General features: G+C 38.5%; 1 non-coding gene across 1 annotated transcript; it reads left to right on the forward strand.

Moving 5' to 3' along the window:
• Nucleotides 1-290: 290 nt before the first annotated feature.
• Nucleotides 291-398, forward strand: LOC130984440 (small nucleolar RNA R71). Its single transcript, XR_009088377.1, has one exon. It is a non-coding gene; the product is annotated as a small nucleolar RNA R71 (small nucleolar RNA).
• The last annotated feature ends 11,736 nt before the right edge of the window (nt 399-12,134 follow it).

Genomic DNA, 12,134 nt, shown 5'->3' on the forward strand with positions numbered 1-12,134 from the left:
GACAGACTTTGAGAAATCATATTGACTTGTTGAGTCAATATCTTGTTCTGAGCCAGTATGGCATTCAGAGTGTCAATCTCATGAATTCCTTTCTTCTGACTAGTCCCATTGTTCACAGGATTCCTTTCAGAAGTGTACATGAATTGGTTATTTGCAACCATTTCAATTAGCTCTTGAGCCTCTGTAGGCGTCTTCTTCAGATGAAGAGATCCTCCAGCAGAGCTATCCAAAGACATCTTGGATAGTTCAGAGAGACCATCATAGAAAATACCTATGATGCTCCATTCAGAAAGCATGTCTGAGGGACATCTTCTGATTAATTGTTTGTATCTTTCCCAAGCTTCATAAAGGGATTCTCCATCCTTCTGTCTGAAGGTTTGGACTTCCACTCTAAGCTTACTCCATCTTTGAGGTGGAAAGAACTTTGCCAAGAAGGCATTGACTAGCTTTTCCCAAGAGTCCAGGCTTTCTTTAGGTTGAGAATCCAACCATATTCTAGCTCTGTCTCTTACAGCAAAAGGGAATAGCATCAGTCTATAGACCTCAGGGTTAACCCCATTAGTCTTGACTGTGTCACAGATTTGCAAGAATTCAGCTAAGAACTGATGAGGATCTTCCATTGGAAGTCCATGGAACTTGCAATTCTATTGCATTAGAGAAACTAATTGAGGCTTAAGCTCAAAGTTGTTTGCTCCAATGGCAGGGATAGAGATGCTTCTCCCATAGAAATCAGGAGTAGGTGCAGTGAAGTCACCCAGCACCTTCCTTGCATTGTTGGCATTGTTGTTGTTTTCGGCTGCCATGGGTTCTTCTTCCTTGAAGAATTCGGTCAGGTCCTCAACAGAGAGTTGTGCTTTAGCTTCTCTTAGCTTTCTCTTCAAGGTCCTTTCAGGTTCAGGGTCAGCTTCAACAAGAATGCCTTTGTCTCTGCTCCTGCTCATATGAAAGAGAAGAGAACAAGAGAAATGTGGAATCCTCTATGTCACAGTATAGAGATTCCTTGAAGTGTCAGAGGAAAAGAAAAATAGAAGAAAGAAGGTAGAAGAATTCGAACTTGATGAGATAGAGTTTGAATTGTGCATTAAGAAGGAGCAGTACTCCATAAATAGAAGGATGTGAGAAGGAGGGAAGGGGATTTTCGAAAATTAATTAAAAAGATGTCAAAAACATTTTAAAAATTGATTGATAATTTTCGAAAATTGAAAGTGGAAAAGAAATAAAGTGATTTTGAAAAAGATTTTGAGATTAGAAGTTAAAAGATTTGATTGAAAACTATTTTGAAAAAGATGTGGTTGAGAAGATATGATTGGTTTAAAAAAAATGTGATTGAGAAGATATGATTTGAAAACATTTTTAAAAGATATGTTTTGAAAATTATTTTAAAAGATTTGATTTTGAAGATTAGTGACTTGCCTAACAAGAAAAGATATGATTCAAACATTAAACCTTTCTCAACAGAAAAGGTAACAAATTTGAGATGTTCAATCAAATCATTAATTGTTAGGAAGTATCTTTGAAAAAGGAAAGAAATTGATTTTGAAAACATTTGATTGAAAAGATATGATTTGAAAAAGATTTGATTTTGAAAAACTTTGAAAACTTGAAAAAAATTGATTTTGAAAACAAAATCTTCCCCCTAGCACCATCCTGGCGTTAAACGCCCAGAATGGTATACATTCTGGCGTTTAACGCCCAAAATGCTACCTCTTTGGGCGTTAAACGCCCAACCAGGTACCCTGGCTGGCGTTTAAACGCCAGTCTGTCTTCTTCACTAGGCATTTTTGAATGCTCAGCTTTTTCTGTATAATTCCTCTGCAGTATGTTCTGAATCTTCAATTCTTTGTATCATTGACTTGAAAAGACACAAATTAAAAATATTTTTGGATTTTTAATAATCAAAATGCAACAAGAATCAAATAACAATGCATGCAAGTCACCAAACTTAGCAGTTTGTATACTACTGACACTATATGAGACGCATAAACACTCAAGCCAAAAGAATTCAAAGATCAGAGTAAGAAATCATCAAGAATTTCTTGAAGATCCTTAAGACACATGAATGAATGCATGCAATTGACACCAAACTTAAGATGAGACACTAGACTTAAGCAAGAAACATCAAATATTTTTGGTTTTTATGATTTTGTAATTTTTTTTTTGTGTTTTTCGAAAATTAAGTGGAAAAAGGTATCAAAATTCTTAATGAGAATTCCAGGAATCAGTGCAATGCTAGTCTAAGACTCCGGTCCAGGAATTAGACATGGCTTCACAGCCAGCCAAGCTTTCAAAGAAAGCTTCGGTCCAAAACACTAGACATGACCAAAGGTCAGCCAAGCCTTAGCAGATCACTGCTCCAAAAGCAAAATTGATGAAAATCAACAAGCTTTTGTGGTGATAAGTTGAAACCTCGGTCCAATCAGATTAGACATGGCTTCTCAGCCAGCCAGATTTCAACAAATCATCATGAAACTCTAGAATTCATCTTCAAGAATTTCGAAAAAAAATAAATACCTAATCTAAGCAACAAGATGAACCGTCAGTTGTCCAAACTGAACAATCCCCGGCATTGTTACCAAAAGCTTGCTCAAAACTTGAACAATCCCCGGCAACGGCGCCAAAAACTTGGTGCGCGAAATTGTGAACAATACTTTTCACAACTCTCATAATCCCTGGTCATGAACTCCAAAAACTTGGTGGTTCAATTCCATGGCATTACACAACTTCGCACAACTAACCAGCAAGTGCACTGGGTCGTCCAAGTAATACCTTACATGAGTAAGGGTCGATCCCACGGAGATTGTTAGCATTGAAGCAAGCTATGGTCATCTTGTAAATCTTAGTCAGGCAAACTCAAATGTATATGATGATGAACGAAAATAACATAAAAGATAAAGATAGTGATACTTATGTAATTCATTGGTAGGAACTTCAGATAAGCGCATGAAGATGCCTTCCCTTCCGTCTCTCTGCTTTCCTACTGCCTTCATCCAATCCTTCTTACTCCTTTCCATGGCAAGCTCGTGTAGGGTTTCACCGTTGTCAATGGCTACCTCCCATCCTCTCAGTGAAAGCGATTGCATATGTCCTGTCATAGCATAGCGGAATTCAGCTGTCAGTTCTCGGTCAGGCCGGAATAATATCCATCGATACTTTTGCGTCTGTCACTAACGCCCCGCCTGCTAGGAGTTTGAAGCACGTCACAGTCATTCAATCATTGAATCCTACTCAGAATACCACAGACAAGGTTTAGACCTTCCGGATTCTCTTGAATGCCGCCATCAGGTCCTGCCTATACCACGAAGATTCTGGTTAAAGAATCCAAGAGATATTCACTAAGCCTTGGTTGCTTGTAGAACAAGAATGGTTGTCAGTCACCTTGTTCATAGGTGAGAATGATGATGAGTGTCACGGATCATCACATTCATCAAGTTGAAGAACAAGTGATATCTTAGAACAAGAACAAGCGGAATTGAATGAAAGAACAATAGTAATTGCATTAATACTCGAGGTACAGCAGAGCTCCACACCTTAATCTATGGTGTGTAGAAACTCCACCGTTGAAAATACATAAGAACAAGGTCTAGGCATGGCCGAATGGCCAGCCTCCCAAAGTGATCAAAAGATCTAAAGAAAAAGGTTCCAAAGATCCGAAGATTTCTAATACAATAGTAAAAGGTCCTACTTATAGAAAACTAGTAGCCTAAGGTGTACAGAAATGAGTAAATGACATAAAAATCCACTTCCGGGCCCACTTGGTGTGTGCTTGGGCTGAGCAATGAAGCATTTTTCGTGTAGAGACTCTTCTTGGAGTTAAACGCCAGCTTTGGTGCCAGTTTGGGCGTTTAACTCCCATTTGGGTGCCAGTTCCGGCGTTTAACGCTGGAATTTCTTGAGGTGACTTTGAACGCCGGTTTGGGCCATCAAATCTTGGGCAAAGTATGGACTATCATATATTGCTGGAAAGCCCAGGATGTCTAATTTCCAACGCCGTTGAGAGCGCGCCAATTGGGCTTCTGTAGCTCCAGAAAATCCACTTCGAGTGCAGGGAGGTCAGAATCCAACAGCATCTGCAGTCCTTTTTGGTCTCTGAATCAGATTTTTGCTCAGGTCCCTCAATTTCAGCCAGAAAATACCTGAAATCACAGAAAAACACACAAACTCATAGTAAAGTCCAGAAAAGTGAATTTTAACTAAAAACTAATAAAAATATACTAAAAACTAACTAGATCATACCAAAAACATACTAAAAACAATGCCAAAAAGTATATAAATTATCCGCTCATCAGTGTTTTCTTGTTAATCTTTTTTATAATTTTCGAAAATTTTATTGAAGTTTTCCAAAAATTTTAGGTTTGGTGTTCTTTCTTTTTGATCTTGTTGTTCTTGTGAATCTTCAAAGTGTTCTTGAGTCTTCTTTATGTTTTGATCTTAAAATTTTTAAGTTTGGTGTTCCTTGGTGTTTTCCCTCCAAAATTTTCGAAAACAAGGAGCATTAGATCTAAAAATTTTAAGTCTTGTGTCTTTTGTATGTTTTTCTCTTTCTTCATAAAATTCAAAATTCAAAAAAAATATATTTTCTAACTATTTTTATGCTAATTTTTTGAATTTTTTTTTAAAAATTCAGATTTCAATTTCAAAATTTTTCAAATCTTATCCTTTTAAGTTTTTTAAAAAAAAATTAATAATAATATTTTATTATCTTTTTCAAAAATATCCTAACCACTTTCTCTCTCCTCAATTTTTTTCGAAAATCTTCACAAAACATTTTCAAAATTTTTTTTATTTCGTTTTTATTTTATCTTATTTTATTTTATTTTATTATTTCGAAAATAAATTTTTATAAAATAAATAATATCAACATCCATATCATCTCCCTTGTTCCATCATGGAACTAAGTGGAAATGAATAGTCCAGAAGAACTCTGGGGTCATATGCTAACCCCACTACTGCTTCATATGGGAGTAGTATCTGTATACCCTCCATCGGAGTCAGTAGCTTTGCATTGAATCCTCAGCTCATTATCATGGTGCAGCAAAGTTGCCAGTATTTTGGTCTTCCACAAGAAGAACCTACAGAGTTTCTGGCACAATTTTTACAAATTGCTGATACAGTACATGATAAGGAAGTAGATCAAGATGTCTACATATTATTACTGTTTTTATTCGCTGTAAAAGGTCAAGCTAAGAGGTGGTTAAATAACCAACCTAAGGACAGCATAAAGACATGGAAACAGCTGTCAGAAAAATTTCTGAATCACTATTTTCCTCCAAAACGGATGACACAGCTAAGGCTGAGCATCCAAGGCTTCAAACAAGGAGATAATGAATCTCTTTATGATGCTTGGAAGAGATACAAAGAGATGCTAAGAAAATGTCCCTCTGAAATATTTTCAGAGTGGGTGCAGTTAGACATCTTCTATTATGGGCTTACAGAGAGAGCTCTGATTTCTCTAGACCACTCAGCTGGTGGATCTATACATATGAGAAAAACAATTGAAGAAGCTCAAGAGCTTATTGATACAGTTTCCAAAAATCAGCATATGTACCTAAGCAGTGAATCTTCCATGAAAGAAGAAGCTAAAACAGTGGCTACTGAACTCAGTCCTACAGAACAAGCTATGGAATTCAATCAGCAATTAGACTTTCTAACAAAATAGTTAGCCGAATTCAAGGAGATATTACAAGAAACAAGAATGGCTAATATGAATATGGAAGTACAGTTGAAGCAAACAGAACAGCAACTATCAAAACAAATAACAGAAGAGTGCCAAGCAGTTCAATTAAGAAGTGGGAAAACATTAAAAACATCACTTCAAGATAGCAGGAAGCCAAGAAACGAGAAAACTACCCAAAATCCCTCTGAGGACATTAGGAGCCCAGAGAGGAATAATTCTGGCAATCAAATGCCAGGAAATAGGTGGGAAGCTAGCGCTGAACGCCCAAACCATGTTCAGTCCTGGCGTTCAACGCCAGAAACAAGCAAGGAATTGGCGTTGAACGCCCAAAGAAAGCATAGTTCTAGCGTTCAGATGCCAGAAACAGGTGAGGAGTTGGCGTCAAACGCCACTCCAGCTTCCACCCCTGGCATTCAAATGCCAGTGGGGGATCAGACACATACAAGTGCTGATAATAACCCTTCTAAAAAGGCTTCTTAACCTACATCTGTAGGCAATAAACCTGCAGCAACTAACGTTGAGGAATACAAAGCCAAAATGCCTTATCCTCAGAAACTCTGCCAAGCGGAACAGGATAAGCAATTTGCCCGCTTTGTAGACTATCTCAAGACTCTTGAAATAAAGATTCTGTTTGCAGAAGCACTTAAGCAAATACCCTCTTATGCTAAGTTCATGAAAGAGATCTTAAGTCATAAGAAGGATTGGAGGGAAACTGAGAAAGTTTACCTCACTGAAGAATGCAGTGCAGTCATTCTGAAAAGCTTACCTGAGAAGCTTAAAGATCCCGGAAGCTTTATGATACCATGCACATTAGAGGGCACTTGTACCAAGCAAGCTCTATGTGATCTTGGGGCAAGTATCAACCTAATACCTGCATCTATTATCACAAAGCTTGGTTTGACTGAAGAAGTCAAACCAACCCGGATATGTCTCCAACTTGCTGATGACTCCATTAAATACCCATCAGGCGTGATTGAAGACATGATTGTCAAGGTTGGGCCATTCGCCTTTCCTACTGACTTTGTGGTGCGGGAAATGGAGGAGCACAAGAGTGCAACTCTCATTCTAGGAAGACCTTTTCTAGCAACTGGCCAAACCCTTATTGATGTCCAAAAAGGGGAAGTAACCCTGAGAGTCAATGAGGAGGAGTTCAAGTTGAATGTTGTCAAAGCTATGCAGCATCCAGACACCCCAAATGACTGCATGAGTGTTGATATTATTGACTCTCTGGTAAAAGAGGTCAATATGACTGAGAGTCTCGAATCAGAGCTAGAGGATATCTTTAAAGATGTTCAGCCTGATATGGAGGAACCAGAGAGAATGATAGAACCTCTGAAAATCCCTCAAGAAGAGGAGAAACCTCCTAAACCCGAGCTCAAACTATTACCACCATCCCTGAAATATGCATTTCTGGGAGAAGGTGATACCTTTCCTGTAATCATAAGCTCTACCTTAGAGCCACAGGAAGAGGAAGCGCTAATTCAAGTGCTAAGGACACACAAGACAGCTCTTGGGTGGTCCATTAGTGATCTTAAGGGCATTAGCCCAGCCAGATGCATGCACAAGATTCTATTGGAAGGTGATGCCAAGCCAGTGGTTCAACCACAAAGGCGGCTGAATCCAGCCATGAAGGAAGTGGTGCAAAAGGAGGTCACTAAATTACTAGAGGCTGTGATCATTTATCCTATTTCTGATAGCCCCTGGGTGAGCCCTGTCCAAGTCGTCCCTAAGAAGGGTGGCATGACAATGGTTCATAATGAAAAAAATGAACTGGTTCCTACAAGAACAGTTACTGGGTGGCGTATGTGTATTGATTATAGAAGGCTCAATACAGTTACCAGAAAGGATCATTTTCCTTTACCATTCATAGACCAGATGCTAGAAAGACTAGCAGGTCATGAATACTACTGCTTCCTGGATGGATATTCAGGTTAAAATCAAATTGCAGTAGATCCACAGGATCAAGAGAAAACGGCATTCACATGTCCATCTGGAGTATTTGTATACAGAAGGATGCCATTTGGCCTGTGCAGTGCACCTGCAACCTTTCAAAGATGCATGCTCTCAATTTTCTCTGATATGGTGGAAAAATTTCTGGAAGTCTTCATGGATGACTTTTCAGTATTTGGAGACTCATTCAGCTCCTGTCTTGACCATCTAGCACTTGTTCTAAAGAGGTGCCAAGAGACTAACCTAGTTTTAAACTGGGAGAAATGTCACTTTATGGTGACTGAAGGAATTGTCCTTGGGCACAAAATCTCAAATAGGAGAATAGAGGTGGATCAAGCTAAGGTAGAGGTAATTGAAAAATTACCACCACCAGCCAATGTTAAGGAAATCAGAAGCTTTCTGGGGCATGCAGGATTCTATAGGAGGTTTATAAAGGATTTTTCAAAAATCACCAAACCTCTAAGTAATCTACTAGCTGCTGACACGCCATTTATCTTTGATAAGAAGTGTCTGCAGGCATTTGAGACTATGAAAGCTAAATTGGTCACAGCACCAATCATCTCTGCACCAAACTGGACATTACCATTTGAACTGATGTCTGATGCCAGTGACCATGCCATTGGTGCAGTGTTGGGACAGAGACATGACAAGCTTCTGCACGTCATTTACTATGGCAGTCATGTTTTAAATGACGCACAGAAGAACTACACAACTGCAGAAAAAGAGCTACTTGCAGTGGTTTACGCCATTGACAAATTTAGATCCTATTTTGTAGGATCAAAAGTGATTGTGTACACTGATCATGCTGCTCTTAAATATCTACTCACAAAGCAGGATTCAAAACCCAGACTCATCAGATGGGTGTTGCTTCTGCAAGAGTTTGATATAGAAATAAGAGACAGAAAAGGGACAGAGAACCAAGTAGCGGATCACCTGTCCCGAATAGAACCAGTAGAAGGGGCGTCCCTCCCTCTTACTGAGATCTCTGAGACCTTTCTGGATGAGCAACTCTTTGCCATCAAGGAAGTGCCATGGTTTGCAGATATTGCAAACTACAAGGTAGTAAGGTTCATACACAAAGAGTACAGTAGGCAGCAATTAAAGAAATTGATCAGAGATGCAAAGTACTATCTTTGGGATAAACCATATCTCTTCAAGAGATGTGCAGATGGAGTAATCCGTAGATGTGTGCCTAAAGAAGAAGTGCAGAAGATCCTATGGCATTGCCATGGATCACAATATGGAGGACATTTTGGAAGTGAGCGAACAGCCACAAGAGTCCTCCAATGTGGCTTCTACTGGCATACTCTCTATAAAGATTCCCGAGTGTTTGTACTTAATTGTGACAGTTGCCAAAGATCTGGTAATCTGCCTCACAGTTATGCCATGCCTCAACAAGGGATCTTGGAGATTGAGTTGTTTGATGTATGGGGTATTGACTTTATGGGGCCTTTCCCACCATCACACTCAAACACTTATATTCTGGTGGCAGTGGATTATGTATCCAAATGGGTAGAAGCTATTGCTACACCCACTAATGACACTAAGACAGTGTTAAAATTCCTCCAGAAATATATCTTCAGTAGATTTAGCACCCCTAAAGTACTAATCGGTGATGGGGGCACTCATTTCTGTAATAAACAGCTTTACTCTGCTTTGGTTCGTTATAGAGTTAGCCATAGGGTGGCCACTCCATATCATCCACAGACAAATGGGTAAGCTGAAGTCTCAAATAGAGAACTCAAAAGAATTCTGGAACGGACTGTAATTAACCGTAGAAGAGATTGGGCAAGAAGCTTGGATGATGTTCTGTGGGCATACAGAACAGCATTCAAGACCCCTATAGTGACCTCTCCATACCAGCTTGTGTATGGAAAGGCATGTTACTTGCCAGTGGAACTGGAACATAAGGCCTACTGGGCAACCAGATTCCTGAACCTTGATGCCAAGTTAGCTGGAGAAAAACGATTACTCCAGTTAAATGAGTTAGAGGAATTTAGACTCAATGCTTTCGAGAATGCAAAAATTTACAAAGAGAAAGCAAAAAGATGGCATGATAAGAAATTGTCATCCAGAGTCTTTGAGCCAGGGCAGAAAGTTCTGCTATTTAATTCTAGGTTCAGATTATTCCCCAGAAAATTAAAATCCCGGTGGAGAGGACCGTATGTGATTACAAGTGTGTCACCATATGGATACGTAGAGCTCCAGGATAATGATTCTAACAAAAAGTTCATTGTTAATGGACAGAGAGTCAAACATTATCTTGAAAGCAATTTTGAGCAAGAATGCTCAAAACTGAGACTTAACTAAAGCTCAGTAATAGTCCAGCTAAAGACAATAAAGAAGTGCTTGCTGGGAGGCAACCCAGCCATTTAGAAAGCTTATTTGTTAATTAATTAATTTTTACAGGTATATGTCAAGTATCTTCAAGGTAAAATAGCAACTGCTTAAGTTCACAGAGTTACAGAAGGAATCAGAGGGTAAAACAGCAAAAAAGGAAGCTCACTGGTGCGAAAAAGCCAGTAAAAGCTGTTTTGGGCGTTGAACGCCCAAAAGAAGCACCTACTGGGCGTTAAACGCCAGAAAGGAGCATCTTCTGGTCGTTGAACGCCAGAAAGAAGCACCTTCTGGGCGTTCAACGCCAGATTTGCAGCGTCCTGGACTTTCAGAAAAATGCCCAGTGACAAAGGACTTCCTGGCGTTCAACGCCAGAAAGAAGTAACAGCTGGGCGTTGAACGCCTAGGAGAAGCTGCACATGGGCGTTAAACGCCCAAAACATGCAGCGTTTGGGCGTTTAACGCCAGGATGGTGGGGAGGAGGTAAATTCGTTTTTACTTCAATTTTTTAATTTTTTTTCATTTCAATTCATGATTTCTTGCATAAACATGTTACAAACTCTCATCCTTCAATTCCAAAAAAATTTTTATCCTAATTTCTAAAATCCTATTTTTCAAAAATATCAAATCCATAAACACAAATCTTTTTCCAATCCAATCTTTTTCAAATCTTTTTCAACTCATCATATCTTTTGAATTTCGAAATTGCCTCTCCCTCTATTCCTCTCCTATCCTTTCTTTTGCTTGAGGACAAGCAAACCTCTAAGTTTGGTGTGATTTGCCATGATCACTGAGCTAAAACTCATCAAGAGATCATGGCACCTAAAGGAACAGGAAGAGCAAGGATGTGACTTGAAGGAACTGAAGCGTCAGAAATTATCTCTTGAAGGATCAAGCATCCCACAGACTAGAGGAACACCCACTTCCCAAAATAAAGGTTGTTGAGTCCTAATCTTTGCCTTAACTCTGTGATAATTGTTCTTATTATGAATTTACCTTAGAAGTTATATATTAGTAGTAGTAATTAGTATCTCTATTTTGATTTTATCTCCAATTAAGCTATAATTTATTTTTCTCATCATCATCAAACATGAATAAAATAGTAGATTTTTAGAATAAAGAGGCAATATTTTTTTTAGTTCTTAATAAGGAAAATTCTAATTATTTATATGTGGTGGCAATACTTTTTGTCTTCTGAATGAATGCCTGAACAGTGCATATTTTTTATTGAATTTTATGAATGTTAAAATTGTTGGCTCCTGAAAGAATGATGAACAAGAGAAATGTTATTGATGATCTGAAAAATCATGAAATTGATTCTTGAAGCTAGAAAAAGCAGTGAAAAACAAGCTTGCGAAAAAAAATGAAAAGTCAGTAATTTGCGAAAAAAAAAGCAAAAGAGGTAGAAAAAGCCAATAGCCCTTTAAACCAAAAGGCAAGGGTGAAAAGGATCCAAGGCTTTGAGCATCAATGGATAGGAGGGCCCAAGGAAATAAATCCAGGCCTAAGCGGCTAAATCAACCTGTCCCTAACCATGTGCTTGTGGCATGCAGGTCCAAGTGAAAAGCCTGAGACTGAGTGGTTAAAGTCGTGATCCAAAGTAAAAGAGTGTGCTTAAGAACTCTGGACACTTCTAATTGGGGACTTGAGCAAAGCTAAGTCACAATCTGAAAAGGTTCACCCAGTTATGTGTTTGTGGCATTTATGTATCCGGTGGTAATACTGGACAGTGCTTAGGGCCACGGCCAAGACTCATAAAGTAGCTGTGTTCAAGAAACAACATACTAAACTACGAGAATCAATAATTCTATCTGAAATCTGAGTTCCTATGGATGCCAATCATTCTGAATTTCAAAGGATAAAGTGAGATGCCAAAACTGTTTGGAAGCAAAAAGCTACTAGCCCCGCTCATCTAATTAGAATCTGAGCTTCACTTAAAAAGCTGAGATATTATTGCTTCTTGATTTCTTTTTATCCTCTTTTATTTATCTAGTTGCTTAAGGACAAGCAACAGTTTAAGTTTGGTGTTGTGATGAGCTGATATTTTATACGCTTTTTAGGGGTAATTTCATATAGATTTTAGCATGTTTTTATTAGTTTTTAATATAATTCTATTAGTTTTTAGGCAAAAATAATATTTCTGGACTTTACTATGAGTTTGTGTGTTTTTCTG

This window comes from Arachis stenosperma, chromosome 5, assembly GCF_014773155.1.
Source record: "Arachis stenosperma cultivar V10309 chromosome 5, arast.V10309.gnm1.PFL2, whole genome shotgun sequence".
Classification (NCBI taxonomy): Eukaryota; Viridiplantae; Streptophyta; class Magnoliopsida; order Fabales; family Fabaceae; genus Arachis; species Arachis stenosperma.